General features: G+C 44.4%; 1 long non-coding RNA gene across 1 annotated transcript in view; it reads left to right on the top strand.

The window, feature by feature from the left end:
• LOC128897292 (uncharacterized) overlaps positions 1 to 22,404 on the top strand; it is an 86,958-nt gene that overhangs the window by 38,017 nt on the left and 26,537 nt on the right. The window contains exon 3 of the long non-coding RNA XR_008462301.1: positions 5,561 to 5,647. This is a non-coding gene — a long non-coding RNA (uncharacterized LOC128897292). The remainder of the gene's footprint in view (positions 1 to 5,560; positions 5,648 to 22,404) is intronic.

Below are 22,404 nucleotides of genomic sequence, written 5' to 3'. Positions count from 1 at the left end.
AGTCTGTCAAATACTTACCATCACGTTTCGATGAACTGCTTAGTAAAACCCTGTAGAAAGTGAGCATGACTTGAGGGGAAGCATGAGTGAGAGGTAAGATGCCAATGGTTATATGGCCTGCTCAGCAAAGGGCAAAGGCAGAGTTCAAGCCATGGTGCTGCTATTGACCTTCGTAGTGCTTGCACTGAGCAGGACCCAGTGTTTTTTTGTCAAGATTACATCAGCATTTCCCTTACTATAAGCAATCCTTTAGGAAGATGCATACTAGAGAAAAAAAATAGTACTGTGAGTGCATTCAGAGAACATCTGCATTTGTTTCCTGCTGGAGTTATGCAGCCCCTTGGAAGAGGAGAAACAAGGATTTGTAGAAGTTTATTCATTTTAAATGTCTCTTGAGCGCTTAGTGCTGTCCTGGTAGTTGGGTGAGGGAAATTTATTTCTGATAGGTTTTTTGGAGACCTGCAGTTTGGAACAGAAAGTGGGTGTTACAACCACATAGTGCCTTTTATGCGATTATCCCAACCATAATGCCACTGAAAACAAGAGTCCTTGCCCCATTTCCCTGCTGATTAAAAATTTGGTTCCTTATTTTTGAGTCCTCTGGATATGAAATTTGGAGAGGTCAGGGGTGGCTCCGTTGCAGCTTCTTTCCTGCCCTCAATTCCCCAAACTTACGGCAGAGCTTTATTCCGTATAGTTATTTTCTGTCTTTAACCACTATGGAAGAAGTGTTTAGCTTAACCCTGAGGCACTTCAAACCTTGTGCTGAATTAATTAAAACATAGTGCTATGCCCTCCACAGCAGCAGAGCGTTGTTTGGGAGGGGAGCAAAGGAAAGAGCGCTGTGCACTGGGAGCAGGAGGACCTATCCTGCTTGCCAAGATCCCTCCTGTGTGTGAGGTATCAGCTCCCAGATCTGCCTTGCAGCTCCCCAAGCTGGATTTCGCCCACAGTGCTGTTTGTAAGGGAGCTGTTCCACCACTGGAGTGTTTTATTTTCTAAACCATGTTATGTACTTTGTGCAAGTTAAAAGGTTTGTTCTGCCTTTCATCTCGTGGACTGTTTTCTGCAGATATTTCCTAACTTTTCCCATGACGTTTTCGCCTGGTTCTTCAGAAGATTGTAGGGACTGAAAGAGACTATTGTTTCCACAAGAGTGCAAGCATGTGCACATCGGCTAATCTGGTTGGTACAGAATTTCAGGAGTGGGTGTTGGACTGAGGAACAGGATTGGGATGTGTGTGGCTATGAATTCTTGTGGACGGCGTGTTCTCTTTTCTGTAAATAATACCACATTTCACTCTCTAGGTCTGCCATTTGTATTTCTCTAAAAGTTGAACTCCAGTGCCATGAGATGTAAACAAGGAAATGGTGTGCAGGAAGATTGCAAAAGCTTTGGTTAGCCGAGGTTGGGAAGCCGGTTTGGTTTTCAGTCCTGCCCCTGGATGGGTATCAGCTCTTGATTGTGTAGAAAATCAGCATTTTATTTCCCCCCCGACCCCCAAACATCATGGGTTTGAAATTGATACTTCATGGTCTTTCATACTTTCTCCTTCCCTACATTTGAGTTTAGGGTAGGTGAACAAGTAGTTTCTTCTGGGGTGTTTAGGAGGCACACTTGGGCAATCAAGATGGTTTTACCAGCTTTTGAGACACTGCAGTCTGAACCCTACATTTACAGCAAGCTTTTTCTGCAAAGTAGTTTGCATCCAAGACATCACATGATGGGGTTTGTTTCTTTTCAGTTGGATGGTATCACCAGGGAGCAAAGAAACTGCCCATGGTTGTTTTTGTTTTGCACCCAGGATCTTGTCAGATGCAACCTCACTGCAGATTTGTTTCCCCAGTTGGGAGATTTACCTAGAAGATGGGGCTGGAATAACGCCAGCTTCCTGATGGTGACCCACATCTCTGCTGGCGATGAGATCTCATCTCCACTGGGCATGGAGTGAGAACAGTAATAGTGTTTTCAGCTGCTAATCTTCAGGCATGTTCCCATACGGTGTTTCCAGGCTCATCAGCAGCCTTGCAGCACCTTGGCTACTGCTGCTGACGTGGCTGTGTCTGGTGGTGAAAGGTGGAGGTTTCCTCCTTGGTCTGGTTTCATGTAGGTCTCTTAAGAGAGTGTGAGGCAACTCCAGGGTGTTTTTATGTACCACCACTTTATGTATGTGTGAGACAGCATAAAAACCCTCTGAGTTTTTTCAGCAGCAACAACATTGTATAACTGACAATTTGCTGTATGTGCATTTTAATGCAGTTTCTTTTCTTGGTCAGGAATAACTGTTGCTTGGGAATGTCTCCTTGGAACTAGAGGATGCAGGCTGGTAATTTAAGAATTGATGAAGATTGATACTGTGTTTTGTTGATGGATTTTGTCTGACTGGGGTGTTTTTTTGGCACATGCACAGGAATTCCCAAGTGTTGATAAAAGCATTTGACCATAGCCAATTTTATGAAAGGGAAGAGAGACTGTGAAGTGAGGAGTCAAAGGTTTGTCTGGTTCCATTTCATGTACAGCCTGTCTTATTTAGCCAAGAGCTTACAGCCTCACCCGTAGTCATGTGTGCTTTTAGCACCTCTGGACCAAACTACTGTGTTGACTGTCTTTGAAGAGTTTCTCCAACGCTTCCATGGCACACATTGCTTCACAGACCACCTAACTGCTGCTTCAAGTGGTGTTCTTGAAATTGCTCCTCCTTTTCAGCAGCGCGTGAGCATGGTACAGAGCACTGGAACCAGTCTGCAAAGCTGCCTTTTCATATCTGAGATTCCCTTTGTGTTAGATGGCATCCTTGCTGCCCTACCCAGGAATATTTGAGGCATGTTGTTGCTGACAGTCTTCTGCTCTGCACTCCTGAGGATTGGATGTAGGACAGTTTGGAGGGTTCCTAGGAGCGGAACTCCCTATTTGCAGTCAGTGAGTACATTAGAGCTCTAAATTATTTACCTTAAAGAAGTCAAGGCCTGAATTATTTACCTTTAAGGTCTGTCTTCCTGCCTTAGACATTTGGTCGACTGCAGACCTGTGCTGTTGCACGCCGTGAATGCGCAAGGCAGCATCATATCCAGGGCGGCTCCAGCTGTTTGCTGTTAATTTTATTTTTGTACACATGAACACTACTACATTGTAACTAAGGTCAGAGTGCGACTCAGGGAGATAGAGAAAGGATTTGTACAGACCTGATTGTAAGTCTTGTGAATGCATGGACAGTTTTCAATTACGTGATGGCACTCCTCTCTGTTTTGCAAGTTCGCTGCCTACCGCCGTGTAGCTGTAGCTGCGAGCCCTGGGCGAATGCCCTCTTCAGCATCTTGTTTTTTCCCCCTGCTGTTCCTTGTCTGGCCTCAGGCTTTTATTTATGGCACGCTACTAAAATCCTACTGAAGAAGTTTGTCATTTCCTCTCGAACTTTTTCTGTTTATCAGTGTCAGGCTTGGGAGTTTGACAAATTATTTGGGAAGCGTCGCCGCTTCTGTACAGGAAGAGAGCTAAAGCAAGAGGACAAAGGATCTTGAGGGCCTTACAGCCTTGCTGCTGAGTTGTCTTCATACTGTGTAGTATTTCATGTACTGGAAATGCAGTTCCCTTTTGCTGTGAGTGTTCATTAGTTGTGCTTGAGAGAAGCCAGGGTTTCAGGTTGGTTAGGAACTTGCCATTAATGGTCCCTTGGGAAATGCTAGGTTTAAATGACTAGAGTGATGCTGCATCAGAGCTGCATGGCAGCTCTCCAAGGCACAGCTCATCTGCCTGAATGCCGAGAGGGATGGCAGGGAGCAGCGGGGTGGCTGCCCTCTTCACTGCCAACAGCTGTCAAGAGTTGTCCTGGGCTTTAATCTCATAGTTGTGTTGCATGGCTCAGGTATGTTTCTTGTGCTGAGTGCAGCAGGAGAAGGTGAAGAGAGCTGCTGTAGGCAGTGCTCTCCTGCCACACTTCTCTCCCTTTTCAGTGCTTCAACTCATCAATGTTCAGTGTTTGCTCTTGCAACGTAGCTTTGGTACACCAAAAGGCAGAAAGCAAACAAATGGCAAACAGTGCCCACCGGCATCGTAGAGGCTTCAGCATGACTCAGTGCCAGTGCTGCAGCTGCAAAGCCACGATACAGCCCTCCATGCCTAACCAGTGTGTCACTTTCTCCCCATCCTACCTCAAATTTTCCATCCCCATTAGGTGACATTTCTAGTTTTGATGTGTTTTTCCCTGCCATCCCCTGGCCCAGTTCTTCCCTGCTCTGTGTTGAACATAGATGGCTCCAGGCTGCTGGGGCTGCAGGAGAGAGGTCACCTGGAGCAGGAGAGAGAGTTGATCCCTGCCTTGGTTTGGGAGGTGGCCATGCCCAGTCAGGAGCAAATGCAAAGGGCATCTCTGTCCTCCTCAGCCCTGGACTAGACTGTGCTCTTTGCTTTGGGTGGTACCTGGCTAGTCCCAGGTTTAAACTGCGTTCCAGATGTTGCTGGAATTTACTGAGTCTTTCCAGCCACTTTTTCAGGAATGGCTCATTCAGGCTGCTGTGACCAGAACCTTGCAACAAATCTTCCTGGCAGACATGGCATGTCAGTGATGGACAGAGTATGCCAAATGCCCAAGCCCTGAAATCTCAGGGCCATATCCCCAACCTTGTGCTGTGTGGCTAGGTTTAATTTGCATGCCCTTGTGGAAGAAGGCAAGATATCACATACAGATCTCTAAGTTACATCTTCTGAAGTGAAGGGGTTTCTTTTACTTGCTTTCAGGGAAAGCAATGAAGTAGTGATGTTAATGGTATTTCCAGTACTGAAAATCCAGTTGCATTTCTTCTTTACTCATAATGTATTTTCTGACCATTCAGAGAGGCTGGTGGGGTTTTTTGAGGTTTATCTTCACTTGGGTTTCTACCACCAGGGCTTTTTTTTCTTCCTTATTTAAGTGTGAAAACATCTTCTGTGAACTGTACATTTTGGTTCATTTGATATATTGGCAGGAGAATTTGACACTGAAGCTTAAAGCTACTAATATGTGGAGTGAGGACTAAGCACAGACACTGAAAAACCCTTTTGAGAATTTTAAGTGGTGTCACTAAATAATGTTATAGGTGCAAATTTCAGGGAAACCCTACAATGAATTTACTGTTGATGTCATTTTGCAAGTATTAATTTTACATTGCTGCAGCAGTTATTAGTGGCATGGGTTTCCTTTTGAAACTGAAAGAAAATTAGGCACCTCTCTCTTCCCCCATATTTCTGCCTTTGGTGGTCCTGTCTGCTTAGTGTTGGTCTCTGTACCACCAGGCAGGATGTCCCAGGGGGCAGGCAGGGGATTTGGAGGCAGAAGAGCTGCATTCTCCTGCATAGTTCTACAAGAGATGGGCTGTGGTACCTTGCCCTCTGTTGCTTCGTTTGGTCAACGAGCAGTTCTCGGGGGGGGGAAAAGGATGTTTTGTTGTTTAATATCTTTATGACAAATGGCGGAAATCAAAAGACTGAAATACCTCCTGGAAAAGCCAACTGTTGTAATGCAATTGATAGATACTTGTGTGCAGTTAATCAATTTTCTCTTTTGTTGTTTTCTTTTTCACATAGAGCGATGAGGCAAGAGAGAAGTTTTTAAAAGCAGAAAAATGTGATTGCATAAACATCATTGTTGGCAGGAGGACTCGGTGGATTCAGGTAATAATGTGGCACTGCTTTTTATTGTGCTTTACAAACTGCCTAGGCTTGAGGCAGTGGCCCTTTGTCAGGGATTGAGGAGTAGAGGAAGGTGACAAGGTATAACAAGAATTAGTGGCTGGCTATTAAATTAATTCAGACCAGGTGAGAGGGTGTGAATGTTCCAGCAGCACCAGTGGTGCAGTAGCTTCCCTCCTTACATCAGGCTGTTGAATCTGAGGCTGTTCTTTTGTAATTTCTTTCTTTCTTTTGGGTTTGTTTGGGTTTTTTTACCCTAACCTCTTTACAGCTGCATCGATGTAGGCAGGGAAGCTCCATGTCTGTTTTATGGAAGGAGGTCAAATGATTAGCTGTCCCGTTGGACTGCACAACGCTGAATCTATGAATATTTCACTTGAATTCCCCCTTTTTAAAAGATTTTTGGATCAGAGCAGATCATTATCTGCTAAAAGGCCCAGACCTAGACCTTTACTGCTTTAGAGGACTACCGCTGGTTATTTTGAGTGTGAATGAAGACAATTTGTTCCGTGGCTGTAGAAAACCTAGTATGTGACGTTTAACCGTGCCACTAATACATTTGCAACAATCTTACATGAAAACAGTGGTCTTTAACATATTGAGGTCCTATTTTGTAGGAAGTTTAATTTCCTGGCTTAAATGCACCTCTTATGTTTTTAATCATTTTATTTTCCTCACTGAGGGGGAGTGGAAGATGAAGATGAGGAGTTTACAGCGCTAATTGCACTACACATTCATAGCTGGGGCCAGATCCTACCCTCAGACTTCCTAGGCAATCCCACTGAAGTCATCACTCAGTGGGAAAAACACAGTTGTGGCTTTGCTACAGTCATGACCAAGAAGGACATTTAAATATCATGTGAAGAAGTGTGGATTTGCTATTTCCTAGACCCAGCTTCTTTTTAGTATTAAATTGCATACTCTGGGAATATAGTTGCTGTATCAACATTGGTATAATGACACATTATTAAAAAATCAATATCCAGTCATAGAAACAAGTCATGGTGTAAGCAGTTGGGTGCTTACAGCTGCGATTTGTATGTATTTGCAAATGTAATGGGCGCTTTTTTTTCCCCCTTGTAGCACTGGTAACTTGGATAAACACTGTATGTGTGACTCATTGTAGAGTATAAACTTCTTTTAAAGGAGCAAGTGTGGGATTTGCTGAATATCCTATTGCTTGCAACCCTGAATACATGCATTAGGTCATGATTAATCTTAAACTGGCCAACTTGAGAGGAAAATTACTGCTGGTCTCCCATAGGTGACTTCAGAAACAAACAGAAGGATGGAAGTGCTTTAAAAACACAAATAGTAGTTGGAATTCATAAAATCATAAAGCAAACATATGGTGCAAGGTCTTCTGAAATATAGCAGTTGAAAGGGTGTGTTTTTTCTAGTTTCAGAAAGAGCTTTTTTAGTTATCACAGGAAAAGTAAATATTTTCATTTCTTTTTCTTCACCTATCTCCTTTGTTCTCCTTTTCCTCCCTTTTTTCCTCCTCAGAATCTTCTTGATTTGGTGGGATGGGGAACCAACACCCAGTGTGCCTAGAAAGACCTACTTGGAAGCAGGAGATAAACACTGCTAATTGTCCTCCTGTTGTTAGGTTCATTCTTGAAGTCCTTCTGCAGTGTTGGCATGGAGTTGCTATAATCCAAACTGAACAGTCCCTGTGCGCATGTGTGCGTGAGTGAGATGTGATGGGCGCTGCGGCAGCTCCTGGATGGGTCAAGGTATCCCATGGTTTTGACTTGGTACCCCAAGCTTCAGTGGTGAGGCATGGAGTCCCTCCATCTACGTGCGCACTCACGGGGGTGCAAGCTCATGGAGGGGTGGTTGATACAGCATCCCCACTCTTCTGCTGTACCCTCAGTGGGGTGACCACAGTCCTCAGTGCTTGAGCATCATGCTGTGGGAGTGAGGCTGCTGCTTGAAAGGGGATGAAGGAGGAAGATGGGGAGCAGTGGAGTAGGGGGCTAGGCAGGGAAGGGGGATCTGGGGAGGAAGACACGGCTCCAGAGGGAAATACTCTGTGCTTTGCAGTTGCTTGTGTGGATAGAAACCAGATGGTGCGCTGGAACACCCGCTCGCTCAGGCGGTGGCGGAGCCAAACATATGGTTAATGGTTAGGAGAAAGAGCTTTGCAAGCCAGGGCTTTGCTGACTGCCTCGCATTACAGATTGTTGCAGTGTGTCATTACATTGCCAAACTAAGTGCTTAATACCCGCTGCGGGCGCTGGGCAGGCATTTGCAGGGAGGATGCTGAGGCTCCACAGGCAGGGCGGGAGGCTGACATCACGTGCATCCCCCTGCCACACCCCCCCACGTCCCCTTTCCCCACTGGAAACACCGTAAATCTCGCCTTTTACAACCTGAACCCTCCAGCAGACAGTTCTGCCATTCTGCATGTCTTTATCTGTTTATTTCCAGCAACGTATGGTTGGGTTTGCCCCTTTTCTGTGCCTTTTTGATTTGGTCCCCAAACAGCCAAGTATGCCTCAGCTGCAGCACCACACTTACATGCCTGGCATCTGAAGTTCCTGCTCTGGGATCTTTGGGCGACACCAGGCCCATGTTATCTAAGGAACTGCTGAGCTCATTCATCTCCTTTTCATGGCCCGCTTCCTTTTATTTTTAGCCAAATCCGTCAGGCCTGACAGGCGGGTAATTTGAGCCAGAGAAAGGGCAAAGCTCCAGGTCCTTTCCACAAAGCAATTCTTCTCCTCCCTCCTGGGAAGGCTCCAAACTTGGCCTGCTCCAGGCAGATGGATTTGTTGAGTCATGTGAGATCATTTACACAAAAACACAGCGAGGCAGTGAAAAGAAAAGGGGGGGGGGGGGGAGGAAAGGAAAAAAAAAAAAAAAAGGAAAAAAAGGTGGGGGGGAAGGGGTGGGAGAGCTTGCGCTGCCGGGGCTGCTGTGAGCGTAGGAAATGTGCTGCGAGGCAGCTAGACAGAGGAATGCAGCAGATTCATTCTTGTATAAGGTAATGTCTCGTTTACAGTACAGGGTGGAGCCAGCACGGAGGAGAAATCACTTGAAAACAGATTACTCATTTTAAACAAAAATTCTCCTTAAAATAAATAATAATAGTAATGATTTTTAAAAAATAATAATAAAAAAAAAAGAGCACCAAAGCAGCCAACAAGCAAGCTGTGCGCACGAGCGCGCAACAAAGGCGGCGTTGTTGACAGCACCGGATTACAGTAGCGGTAAACTCCGGGCTGGGAGGTTGCTGGAAAATGAGTTTGCTCCGTGATGCAACCAGAGTTTGCTTTGTCTGGCCGCCAGCACGAGCGGGGCGGTGGGGACAGGGAGCCCGGCAGCGGTGGCGGCGGCAGCAATGTGCTTCGTGCTGTCCAGGGACGGTTTCAGGCGGTGGGGAGGGATGGAGGGAATGATGCGGGACCCCGAGCGGGCAGGCTGCGCTGGGGCATTGATAACAGCGAGAAGGAGAGGGCGGTTGTGCATGGAGGGGGGCTGTGGGGGAGCCTCTTCTTGTTTTGGTTTTGAACTGGTTATGGTATGATCTTCATTCCATCGAGGAGTAAATTGCATTTATTCAGATGAACGTTGATTTTGTTGCTGTTTGCAACCTAAGCTAACCCCAGTGTGTTGCGTTTGAGTTTTTTAAGTGGGTGGTAAGAGAGAACATCAAACTTGGGGTTTTTTAGATCTTGATGCATCCTGGAGAATTGGGTTGGGTTAATTTATGCAGTGTTCTAACGAGATCCATTCAAACCTTTAAATAGACATGGACTGTGTTTTGAATATTGCTAATAAAACTTCCGATTACTCCAATTTTCTTAGCAAGGCAATACCTGCATATTAATGTTTTGTCCCAATGATGATTAAAAAGCAGGGTAGGAGCAGAAACTGGAACTGGAAATTGGTGGAAAACATGTGCAATCAAACAAGTCCTTTGCAAAGCATATCATTAAATTCTCAGCTGCAGTTAAGGAACTCGTGGGAGTGTGTAAATGTGGGTTTGTATTTTAACTTGAACCTTTTCCCTGCTGAGCAGCATCTTCTGCAGACTCCACAGTGGTGTCCACTGAGGTGCTTTCCTGTGGGGAGGGAAGGGTTTGTCTGGAGCCTGCCTCCCTCTGCTTGACCTTGTCTTTCCTTTTTTTCTTCTCATGCTTCTTTTTTACACTTTTGTCTGAGAGACAGCTGGCTTTCTCAGTCCCCTCGCCTTGCCAGGCGGTGCTGCCGAGCACATTCAGCATGGGAAGAGCCTTCATTTCTCGTGCGTAATAGTTTTCTCACTTGGTGGGAATCTTTCGTCTCCTGTGTCTCTTGATCTTGGTAATTCTGTTGAAGGAGCACTTGGCAGCACCCTGAGTCCCAGCTGGGGTCCTGCACTGCGTGAACTCCTGATGGGGTCCATACCCCTCAGCTTGTAGCTATTGTCTGATAGGAGGATGAGCAGGAGGAGGATAAGATAATAAGGATGAAAATATGGTCAGGCATGGGACCTAGAACCATGCAATGGGCTCTGGTTGTAGAAAGGCAACTTCTAATGAGGAGTGGCAATAGATTGCTCTGAGATCCTCCGAAAGGTCCCAGAGAAGGACAGTGTTGTTACTTTGTTTGCACAGTTATTGTGACTTTCTTTCCCTTCTTCCTTAGAATACCTAATTATCCTACATTTGCTGTTGCTGAGAGCGACATTTCCCGTGGTTACTCAGAGCTGCAATTTCAGTTAAATTCTCACTTGATAGAGCTAATCTCCCAGCAGTGACTGTGGGATTTCCAAAAGACAAGACATTTGTGAGGAGCCAAAATTTGTAAGCTTTTGTGCCTTCGTGGACAGTTCTGCCTAACTCCTCTGTTAACTATTTACATTTGTCACCAGCTGAGAGCTGCATAGTCATCTCTGTGTATGGCCCTTAGCAGACCTGTAGTGTTTTCATTCCCCTGCAGAGTGCCCCACTCCTCAGTAGCTCCTTTTTGCCCTCTGAAGATGCCGCCTGTGTTGCTTTTTGCATCTTTACATTGGACAACCAGCCCAACTGCACAGGTTTTAGGAACTGTTCATGACCTGACTGTTGAGAAAATCAGCCTACTCTTCCTTCCCCATCTTTTAGAGCTGCTCAGCTTCCTCCTGTTCTTCTAAAAGTATGTTGTCTGTAAGATGCTGTCAGCCCCATAATTCTTTTATCTCACTTCTCCTATCGTTTCAGTTCTTCTGTACCTACCTCCTCTTCCTCTGTCTCACAATTAGACCAGAAATTTCTCTGCTGCAGGCATTTTCCTTCCTTGCACATACTGTGGCGCTGCCTCCTTTGGGATTTGAGGAAGGATGAGTTCAGAGTTCATACGTGTTGTGTCATGTTCTATGCTTGGCTTCAGTTTGCACAGGTAGAGGGCATCATCTGTATAATATTTCTTTCATTGCCACTTTAAGCAACCAACTTTCCACCTAGATTGGAGGATGAGCAGGAGGTCCTTAGTTCCTCCCTCATCAAGGCAGTAGAGTCCTGCTGCAGTTGCTCAACCTCCTGCTGAGGTTACTATTTCCAAAGTGATGCAACCCGTAGCCTGGGGTTTGCTTACTTTCCTCCAGGCATAAAGGCTCTGTTTTTCTTCCAAAGACCTTATTCTGTGCCCTAATTGTATAACCTTCCTTGATCTGAAGTTATGCCAAGAAGAGATGCTCTGGGAGCGAGGTAACCCTCTATGTTTGAGCTCAAACTATTTTGCTTGACTGTATCACATAGCAATTCCCACCTACAGATAACTTGGGCAGACTGTATAGTTCTCTGTGGTGGTCTCTAAGATGAGAGGCATGGTAACCTGCCTGTATTACGAACATTCATTTATGGGACTAACAAAATAATCTGAAAAGAAATCTCTAGCCTAACAGCTTCTCCCTAGCAGAAAATCATAGAAGTTATGGTGGAGTGGTGGCAATTTCCACTTCATGAGTGCATCTAGAGAGCATCCCAGGGGAGAGGTGAAATTTGTTCTAAACAGATTAATCAAAATTTCCATGGAGCTTTCTAAAGCATTGAATCTATGTAAATGTTTCTTATCCAGCAATGAACTACTGCAGTAGTGAAGCACAGGACTGTTTGTAATGTATTCGGAAACATAGCTGTTTTCTAGTTGTGGCCAAATCCCATTAACTGTGATTTCCCTGCTTCCTTTTCCTCCTGTCAAGCCTTCTGGATAGTGGCTTCTCTTAACAGCTTGTTTGGAGAATCTGCTCTGAAAATCTCCCAGCCACTCCACTCCTCTCAAAACAAGGGAATCTCTGAGAGGCTTATCACCTGCTCACCAGCTGACTTCCATTTCTGCTGGAAAGTCTCTGTCAGCCATACAGCAAACAAGCTTAAATCTTGTTCCCTTTCATTTGGTTGGAGTGCAGCAGAAGTAGAAGTCCTTTTGGAGGCTAAACTTTGCCCATTGCTTTAGTGAGATGTCAATCCAGACAGCATAGCATGTATAACATTGGCTTCTTTAATTCCTTTGGAACATCCTTAGGGATCCTGGAGAGTTGTCAGAGTTTCTAGCAAGAATGTGCAAGCACCCTCTGGCACTGCCCTTGGAGTAGCAAGTTTTTCCAGTCTGTGTTAAATATGAAGTTGTTTTAAAGCTCTGTTTACTCCATTAGCTTCTCAGTGACAGTTCCTGCAGTCTTACTAACTGCTAACATGGGGGTTGGTTGGTTGGTTTGATTCAGTTATAAATTAAATTGATGTCAGCAAAAGCCACTTCTGATCACAGGACCTGTTTGCAGCCTTTGTGCAATTAATGGGGACATACTGTTGCTCCTTGATAAATTCATCCATGTTTAATAGATACTTGTTGGCCATATTTGACTCTAAGTGGACATAGCAGAGCTCTTGAAGCATTTTGATGGGTAAATAGCTGGGATTAGACACTCTGGTTATTCATGCCAGTTATTTTCCTGTGTCCATACCAAACTATGTGTGTTACACAAATATTTTTAGTTACACCCTTGCCAGATTTCTTTAAGGAAAAGAGACATCCTCATGTCTCAGAGATGTTTATCTGCGAGTGAGTGGAATTACATTAATATTTTTTCTCAGTTGTTCAAATTCTGAGTGCTGAGATGAAAGGCCCACTGTTGCTTGCAAAAGTAAGACTTGCTTCTGCAGAAGTAGAGCAATTTATCTTCTGTATCAGCTTCTGTAATTGCAGCCTGTAAAAACCCCAGAGTCCTGCTAGTCAACAATTTACACAGTGCAAAAACCAGATTTAAAATGCATTTAACTGATATTCAGTTCCACATTTGATGCCCCTTGATTGCTATGGTCACAGCATAAATAAATACATTTGATAGCTTACTTGATCATGCAAATGTTGATTGTCTTATACCTTCATCAGAATACTCCTTTTATCAAAGGTTTCTGCTGTCATAGAGCCCCAAGTTGTTGATTAGGTAGAAGGGAATGCTGTATAGGGGAAGATAAACCAGCACTCACACGGTAGCTTCTTACTAGAAAATAATGAGGTTTCTTTTAGTGACTTCAGCTTGCTGGTTTATATTTGAATGCTTCTTTGGAATCAATAATAAGATGCTAAAAAATAAAATTGTCATGCTTTCCAGGAGGATGGCATAAATAATTAACGTGAAATATCTGTCTGTTCATTTCTGGGTTGATTGCTTATTAGCTTCCACGTAGTACTGTGAATGGGTTTGGAGCCCCTGCAGTGGGTTTGGACTGTGCTGGAAAAGCTCAGGCTTTTTGCTGTCCTCCTTAGTGCCATTCACTGGGATTAACAATGTCTGGATGGATGGCAGAACCCAGATGGTTATGACAAAATAATTGTCTTCCCCTTGGATGTGCCACTTGGGCACAAATGTTAGGGAAGTGCTTTCTGCAGACGGTGATGTCAGAGGCAGGAGGCCCACATGCTGCTTCTGAGGAAGGACATCTCATGTGGGTAGCACTTTGCTGCCAAGTGTATGAGTGGCACAGCCAGTCTCGATCGGCTTTGTTCAAGAGCAAGAGGTTAAACCAAGGGTGAACTATGGTCTGAAGCAGACTCTTCCATCTGATGGGTCAGTTCTTAGGTGATGCTCATTTAGTCATGCAGCTCAAGTGAAGGGATTTTTACCTCTGTGCACATGCTGACAGTTGCACACTCTATGGAAGTTATTTTCTTGCTGGGTCTTGGCCCTTATGAGTGTTGTCTTTGGAAGAAACAGCAAATAAAGAGGTAGAGGTTTATGGGTCATCATGGTTTGTTCATTGTTTGAAATAAACACTCTGTGATTAATTGTCCATGCAGCAAAAGGGGAGAAGAGTTTCTTTTCCTTAAACTCTTGAGAACTTTAAGTATTCAGTGACAATTTTAACCCTGAATCACTGGTGCGTTAAGTAGACTCCAAAGCGCTGCATTTACCCTTGGTGAGGAAACATTGGATAGCATCACTGGAGAAGTTGTGACAGCAGAGAGTTCCCACATGTGTGCAATGGTACTTCTAGAAGAATCAAAGGTTGGTCTTTCCAAACAGAAGTGAAGATGCATGTGAGTTGGTGCCATATATTTTGATTTTCAGTACAGTAGGTGGCAGGAGAGGCAAAGCGACAGCTTGGCTGAGGTAGCTGCTTGCCCAGATGCCTCAAGAACAAATGAAGGCTGTATCACATCTATACCCAATACCCTGGAAAAAGAAGTAGTGCTGTATTGCCAGATGCTTGTGTGAGGTCTGTCATCTGGCACGATAACTATAAGGACATAATAAGATGGGAACATTGGATACACATACTGCAGTGCCAATAGTGCACAGTGTGGCATTTAATATGTCCTGTGTTTCTGTGACATCTCCTGATAGGTGTCAGCAACTGGAGGTTTCATGGAAACCTAAACCAGTCCCAGTTAGCGCTGCTCATCCTCTCTCTCCACACAATGTCCTTGCTCAGGACTTTCCCCATTCCTCTTGCGCCAGCGCTGGTGCTTATCAAGCCGTGGCATGAGCTGCGTGATGGCGTGAATCCAGCCATCAACCAACTAAAGACGTGACTGAATTTTGTGCAGCTCAACAAAATCATCTCACCTCATGGTCATGAAGCCAAGGTTTGAGGCAAAGGAACAAGTGATAAGAAAAAGGGATTGGAAGCTTCAGGCTAGAGTAGAGCTGCACTCTTGATCAAACTCCCGACAAACGGGTTGGAAGAGGTACTTTTTTAATGGATAGCGAAGTAGGTACTGGAGACTGTTCTAAGCCAACTTTGATACTCTCAGACTTTTGATCTGCAGTCAGATAAAGTAATCTCAAAAGCCTGAAAAAGAGGTCTTTTCTAGGCATACAAAAGTCGTTCCTATTGGAGACGCAGACTGAAGTAGTGAAATTAGTGGTGTTTTCTCTTCTGTTTCATAGACATGCATCTCCTTTTTAAAAGTGAAAGAAATGTTCCTTATCCTACTTCATTTAAGATGAACGGATTGTTTCCTCTCTTACTTGTGGAAGATTTGGCCTCCCATTGCACACAAGGACAAAATCTGCTCTGGTGCACATGTAACTTGAGCAAAGTCAATAAGGTTATAGTTGTGAAACAAAGAAGGTGATGTAGCTCAGCATTTGTAACTGAAGAAAGGAAGTACTTTTTCCATCTATTTATAGGGAATTAGTGTATGGATAAAATCAGCCCACACGTTTGCTCTTGTTTTTTCCCAAGGATTGCTCTCTGAAGGACTTCTGGTCGTGATGGAAACATTCCCTGTGTAGGCCTGCCAGAGGGCATTGAATTTACCTTAAAGCAAAAAAAAAGAGCAGGCAGTATTTGATTTATACTTGTCAGAGGAGCCTTTACTATATGTATCAGCTGCCAATGATGACTTTAATCCTCCTTTCATCTGTACTTGGACATAAACTTTGAATTCTGGCAGATCAAAACACACGTCGTATGGTGGTCTAAATTGTGTGTGTGTGTTTGATGTGAAGCCTTGTTGAGCAACTCCCCTTCATTACTTATATTCTGTTTCTGTGCCCACTGGTTTCTTAAGATTTTTGTTGGTTTTGTTATTAAAAGTGAATGAAAATTTAACTGGTGCTGAAACTGTGAAACTGTTATTGTGATATAGTGGCAAGGACAAGACATCTGTTAGGGTACTTGCTCACTTGTCTTTGCTGGAGAGCCTGACTACCCCATAGATGGAACCTGAGCACTTCCAGGCATCTGAGATTATGCCCTTGAAGTCATGAGAAATGTAAGCAGGAACACAATGATTTATCAGAGGTCATGGAGGAAATCTTCTGCTGTCTACAACTACCTGAAGGGAGGTTGTAGCCAGGTTGGGGTTGGTCTCTTCTCCCAGGCAACCACCAACAGAACAAGAGGACACAGTCTCAAGCTGCACCAGGGGAGGTTTAGGTTGGATGTTCGGAAGAACCTTAGTGATACTGAATACTGAATATAAGTTCTTCATAGAAAGAGTGATTGGTCATTGGAATGGGCTGTCCGGGGAGGTGGTGGAGTCACCATCACTGGAGGTGTTTAGGAAGAGACTGGATGGGGCACTTGGTGCCATGGTTTAGTTGATTAGATGGTGTTGGATGATAGGTTCGACTCGATGATCTTGAAAGTCTTTTCCAACCTGCTTTATTCTATTCTAATGTAAAAGCTTGGAATCTAGGTTTCTTCCACCCCACCCCAGGAAGCTGGATCCTGTGATTTCTAATGATGAAGTTACATTTATCTCCCTTGGAATGCACCAGATTCTTCCTATTGAAATAAAAAAAAAAAAATTTAAAAATAAAAAATCTCTTCTTATTGTGGGAGGCATGGACACACAATTACAAATTTGAAACTAAGTCAGCTGTTTCCGTAACCAGGTTTAACTCTGAAGCGCTCTGCTCAGTGAAGAGGATCAGGAGTTCCTGTTATTTTAAAGCAGTAGCCATTCAAAGCTGTGAAAAACATGCCAAATTGCATTTATTTTTAAAAAAATAAATATATTAATTTCCATAAGCAGCTCCTAGACAGGTTTGTACCATGCTGGAAGAAGTCTGCCTGCACTTTAATGTAGATACCTGAATTGGTGATTAAGAAAAGATTGTTAAACAACTGGAATTTAAATACCGGTGCAGCTTCATCGTAGTAATTTCCCCAAAGGCACATTGGTAATTCTGCTAAATAGAGAGTTTAATAGACTCTAATAATGTGTGCTTTAGAGACCCTGTACACAAAGGAATAATGCATAAAACATTCATTATGGTAAACTGCTACTTTTGCATGTAACAAGGAATCTGTTGAAATAAAACAGATGTGCAATACGTGGCATCGCATTGCTGAGTGTTAAGGGGCAGCAGTCATTATCACTACCTTACCTAGCTCTTCACCTGTTGCAGTCCAAGTTGCAGCCTGTATTGTTTTACCAACAGTGAATGAGTTGTTTCAGGTAGACTTTACTGGCAGGAAGGCCATGTTGGCTCACAGGGCTTTGTTTGCCTTTGATGCACCTGTTCGGTGCCAAGAGAAGAGATGACTGATAAGAAATGTGGAATAACCCCATCAAAAATAAGTAACTGAAAGAGTAAGACAAAAGAGCAACCTTAGCAAGCTCTAAGTGAGTTTAGCATTGGATTTTGGTTCTGTTTCCCTGTGCTGCAGCTGAGGGCGCTGCTGGAGGACAACAGGCAAGAAGGAGCAGATGCTTTTGGTAGAACAGTAGGGCATTTATCTCTTTTAATGAGGTAACATCATTAGTGCTGACAAAGTGCTGAAAATCAATAAGTGTAATGGACTGCTGCTGTCTTTCAGTAGTGCACAGGCTGTTGTATTTCTGAGCATTTGAATCTGCTGAATCACAGGTCAGGCTTTATCTCCTGTCTGATGCTGGATTTTGGTTTGTTTGGGGTTTGTCGCTGGGGTTTTTTTTGTTTGGTTTGGTTTGGCTTTTTTATAAAGCCATTTTGTTTTTCTCCATCCCTAATCTTTGCCTATGATCTCTGAGACCTGGAGCATACCTCCAGGATATGTGCTGGGGCAGACAGAAAAGAACTGTTTGTACGAGCATGGGACCACATTGAAATGCCGCATACATCCATCGCGGCGCGAGGACCTCTTTAATTGGAAAGAGTGAGGCTGTTAATGTCTGCTTGAGCCTGATTTCTTCTGCCTAAAATCACTGCAGTCTTTGTTTTGGGTGTTTTAGGGTTTCCCCCCACACACCCTTGCCCTCTGCCTGCTTCCTTTAGAGCAGTGGTGTAATGTCAGCCACACTAATCATGTCAGCCGGTGGCACTGATGACCCTGACATTCAGCAACAAAGAGCTGCAGAAGAAAGGAAGGAGTGAGGTGGCTGCGGCACTGGACAAGGAGCAGCAGCACACGTGGGGAAATCTGCTGGTCTAAGTATTTCTCTGTACAGAATCCATCAGTGTAAAAATCAGATGCACAGTAATATGCGAGGTAACCAAAGAAAGGAATGAGATGGATGTCAATGGACAATTGTCTTTTATTCCTCGCTTTTCAGATGGTAAACACGACAGCATGTGACTATAATGCTATGAAAATAACATCAGCAACAACAAAAAACACTCACAGAGGCAAAATTAATCCAAATTTGAAAAAGCCTGGAGTTTTTAATAATATCTCTGTGGAAAAATTACTTGATTCCTCCAGACTCCTACCGAAACCACATCATCCACAAAAAGGTAACAACCTAAACATTTGAGGCATGCTGTCTGCTCATCAGAGAGCCTGGGAGCAAGGCTTGGGCACCCGTGCTGATTCCAGGAAAAGAGCCTGTCGGTAAAGGGATTCATCTGAATAGATCATGCACATCAGAGAAAAAGAGTGGTTCCTCTTTCTTTTTTTATCTGCATGCCCCTCCCATGCTGGGCTTCCCAACACCTGCTTGTGGTGAAAGAATATAAACAGAATTGCAAGATTCCTCAGCATTAACTGTTGCCTGACAACTCCAGATAAGTCTGCAAGGTCATCCAATTTTAACCCTTTTTTTTTTTCTCCTTTCCACACCCAGTGAGACTCTGCAGCAGCTCCAGGTACTAATATCCCTATTGGAAGACCTCTCCATGGTTTTGCCCTGCCATGACCTGAGTCAGTTATGCGTGTCATAGAATCACAGAATGGTCCAGGCCAGAAGAGACCTCCAAAGGTTGTCCAGTCCGACCTCCCCACAGTCAGCAGGGACGTTCCCAACTAGATCAGCATGCCCAGGGCCTCATTGAGCCTCACCTTGAATACCTCCAGGGAGGGGGCCTCAACCACCTCCTTGGGCCACCTGTTCCACCACCCTCATAGTGAAGAACTTACTGATAACCAATCTAAATCTGCCCTTCTCTAGCTGGGAGCCGTTGCCCCTCGTCCTGTCACTGCAAGCCATTTTAAACAGTCTCTCTCTACCCTTCAGGTACTGGAAGGCTATTAGGTCTTCCCAGAGCCTCCTGTTCTCCAGGCTGAACAGCCCCAGCTTCCTCAGCCTGATGTCGTAGCAGAGGTGCTCCAACCACCAGATCATTTTCATGGCTCTCCTCTGGACCCTCTCCATCAGGTCCATGTCCTTCCTATATTGAGGTCTCCAAACCTGCACACAGTACTCCAGTTGAGGTCTCACCAGAGCAGAATTGATACTAATCCAAAGTTGAGGTCTCATTGCCCACCCCTCTCATGTGTCCCCTTGCACGGCCTGAAAGTAGCGACTGAGAGCCAAATAAGCTCACAGCTGGTGGAGCCAATTATTAGCACAGTCTGAGGTATGGTCTTGCAGTAACACTGCTGAGTGTAGGTTTGGGTCCAGGCTAGGTTAATACTTGTTACTTTTGTTAATTTAATTGGCACTCCTGCTGAAGAGGTCAGAGGGGTACCCAGAGTTCAAGTCAGCATTCCTCACTGCTGAAATGAAAGCATAGTTCCTGCAAAGCAAGAATCTCACCAACGGTTTGTTGTCCCTTCGTGCTGGTGACAGTCTTGAACTGGTGGAAAGTATTGGCCAACAGATGTCGAAAAGGTATCGTCTTCAGAGATCTCTAAAGACCTTTTTTTTGCTTTCCCCTCCACGTGGCCCCCAGGACATCCCTTTTATAAATCAGCGTTTCCACCTCACATAGCACAGGCATTCTGTACTATCTTACTCAAACAGTGAAACCAAAGTTCACTTACCTCCATTCCCAGTTAGGGATTGCAGAAACCTTACAGACATCTCACCCTCCTCTTGCTGCAGGCACTCCAGTCCGATAAATAAATCCTTGGCTGAGTTGTGCTGCCTTTTACCCAGTTAAGTAAAAACAAATGCCTTCTGCTTTGTTAAATGCTAGCCATGCCTACTTCTGTTGCTCCAGCCAGCAAAGTTTCTCAACCAGCTTGGCTTCCAGGGGACTGATTCCTTTTTAGTGACTTTGAAACAGTTACCAAATCTTTCTGTGATCAACATGTGAAAAGTCAGTAATAGTCATGGGCTCTAAGGAGAGAAAACAGCTGATCGTACCCTTTCCTAAGACTGCAGATGACCCAACTTTGCTCTCCTTTCCCCAGTAAAACTGAGGTGAAAGTATTATGATAGAGGGCAAAGGGACAGGGGATGGAAGAGTATGAAAAGCAAAGAGCTGTTGATATTACAGACTCCTGTATCGTCTACCCTTTATTTGTGGTGGATGATGTATTCAAACTATTTTAGCAGTGCATCTGAACTAGGCACAGCTTTATTAAAGGAGAAAATGCAGAGCCTGTCATTAGTATTGTTTCAGAGCAGGCGCAGAGGTGATCATGTCGCAGGCTTAGCCGTTCATAGTGCTTGGTGGTTACCTCTCATGGCAAATCCAGGACAAATTGTTGGTGGAGGAAGGCTGCTAGTGTGCAGTTGCAGCACTGCTGGGCCAAATCATGTTTGCCTGACTTTCCTGGGTGGTCGTCTGGCTTGTATGCAGCACATGGAAACAGATCTTCTGGAATGTGAAACCGTGCCTTCTGCATTTCTCCCACAAGTATTTTATAGTTTTGACTGGCATACGTGAAGGAAATGGAGAATAATAGAAGAAAACACTTAAATTTAACTCCTGAGCTGTGCTTCCTTTCCATACCAAGGTTTTGCATTTAAATTAAAACAACCAGTCTGTGTTATTGTGTAAGTCTTTTTAAAGTTCAGTGATGAGTCTTTTGGTAAGTGAATGAAGGGTTGGATTGATTTTTTGTTTTGTTTTGTTTTCCTTAAACTCATCTCCAGTTTAGACAGTGGATACTTCTGTGTGTCTTCATTCAAAGAAACCAAATCTGTGTGGATTTAGTGATTTGAGTAATCTGATGCTTTAAAACTCAAAAGATCCCTTTGTCCAGGGTAGTTTTATTTGATTCCTGGTTTACAGAAATAGGTTGTGAAGGGATATTGAGTATTTGGGGATTTTTTTGGTTATTCTTTCCTTTTCATTAATGGTGTTACAAGCCAGTAAACCTTTTTCAATTTCATATGTGAGCACTGTATGTGAGATGAGGAGAGAAGAGCGTATGCCCAGCATTTCTCTTTCATTGTTCTCTAGATGTGGCTGTGATCTGCTTAGTGGCTCTGTGATCCTGGCTCTTAACGTTTGGTGTAAGATAGAAGCAGCATGTCTTTTCAGTCCTTTTGTGGAGAGCAAAACCAGGTCCTTTCTCCCTTGGGTTCAGCTGCACACCCTGGAAAATGCAGCCTGCACACATAAGAAGTTGTCCATCTGTGAATAAACCACTTGTGGTGGGTTGAAAATTCCCCCCAACACGTACTACCACACCACTCAAGGCTGAAGATCCTTTGCACTTCTGGAGAAATTGCCACTCTCTAACAGCAGGATGCTTGGCTGGGAAGCAAGAGCTTGAAAGGACACACGCATTTGGAAGGGGCTTTGGAGCAGTAGTGGTACATATAATGGCAGCAGTAAAATTGTGTGAGAGCATGGAGAAGGGAAATGGGCCTGTGCAAGTGAAAAAGAAAATGCTTGCTTTTCTCTCAGCTCTGCCCTTGGAGGTAGCCGTAGCCTTATCCTCTGGGGACGCACTCCTAGTTTTGAGAGGGATGCCCCAGGGCTCAAAGCCACTTAGCTCCTGAGCTTTGTAAATCTGGGGATAAGCATTTTGTTGTTTGTAAGGTGCCTTGCAGTCCTCCACTGGGAACATGTAAAACATACGCATACAAAAAGTACTCCAGCCTTTACAAGTGGCTTTCGAATTAAGTATCTTTTGTTTTGCTAACACGACAACTCCCTAGCCTGCTTTGTCAGTAGCTCACTGAGATACTTCCCCCAGCGGCGTACAGCTCTCGGTTTCATCTGGCAAGAGCAATCTATAATCCAAGGTTGTACAGGTAAGGGCCTTTTGGAAAAGGAGTGGTGTGTTCAGTGTGATACTCGGAGAAGGTGAACATTCTGACAGTTCCCCACTGTGTCACGCTATTCAGTTTTGAAAATTGCAGCTTACATTTATCCTCTCAGTAGAATGAGGCACTCCTCTTGGGCTCCTGGAGGGGACCAAGAAGTGTACACTTAATTGCTTTGTGAATGATGTGAAGTCTTGGAATGCAATCTAGCTGTTGCTCATTAACTAGCTGAACCTATTAAACCTGGACAGCAAGCAGGACTGAGTCGGCTGCCCTTGATTGCAGGCAGCTAATGGAGCTGTGGGAGCAAGCTGTGACTGCAGAGCGGAATTGGCAGTAGACTCTCATCAACCTTCTCAGTTTTGAACTCGCCCTACACTCCATTTAGACTTCTGGCTTGGAGACAGATGATTTCAGAGCAGCAAGGAGGGGGGAAGGCAGAGGGTGGA

The sequence above is a fragment of the Dryobates pubescens genome, chromosome 6 (assembly GCF_014839835.1).
Source record: "Dryobates pubescens isolate bDryPub1 chromosome 6, bDryPub1.pri, whole genome shotgun sequence".
NCBI classification, from domain to species: domain Eukaryota; kingdom Metazoa; phylum Chordata; class Aves; order Piciformes; family Picidae; genus Dryobates; species Dryobates pubescens.
This window is presented reverse-complemented; position numbering and strand designations above follow the sequence as displayed.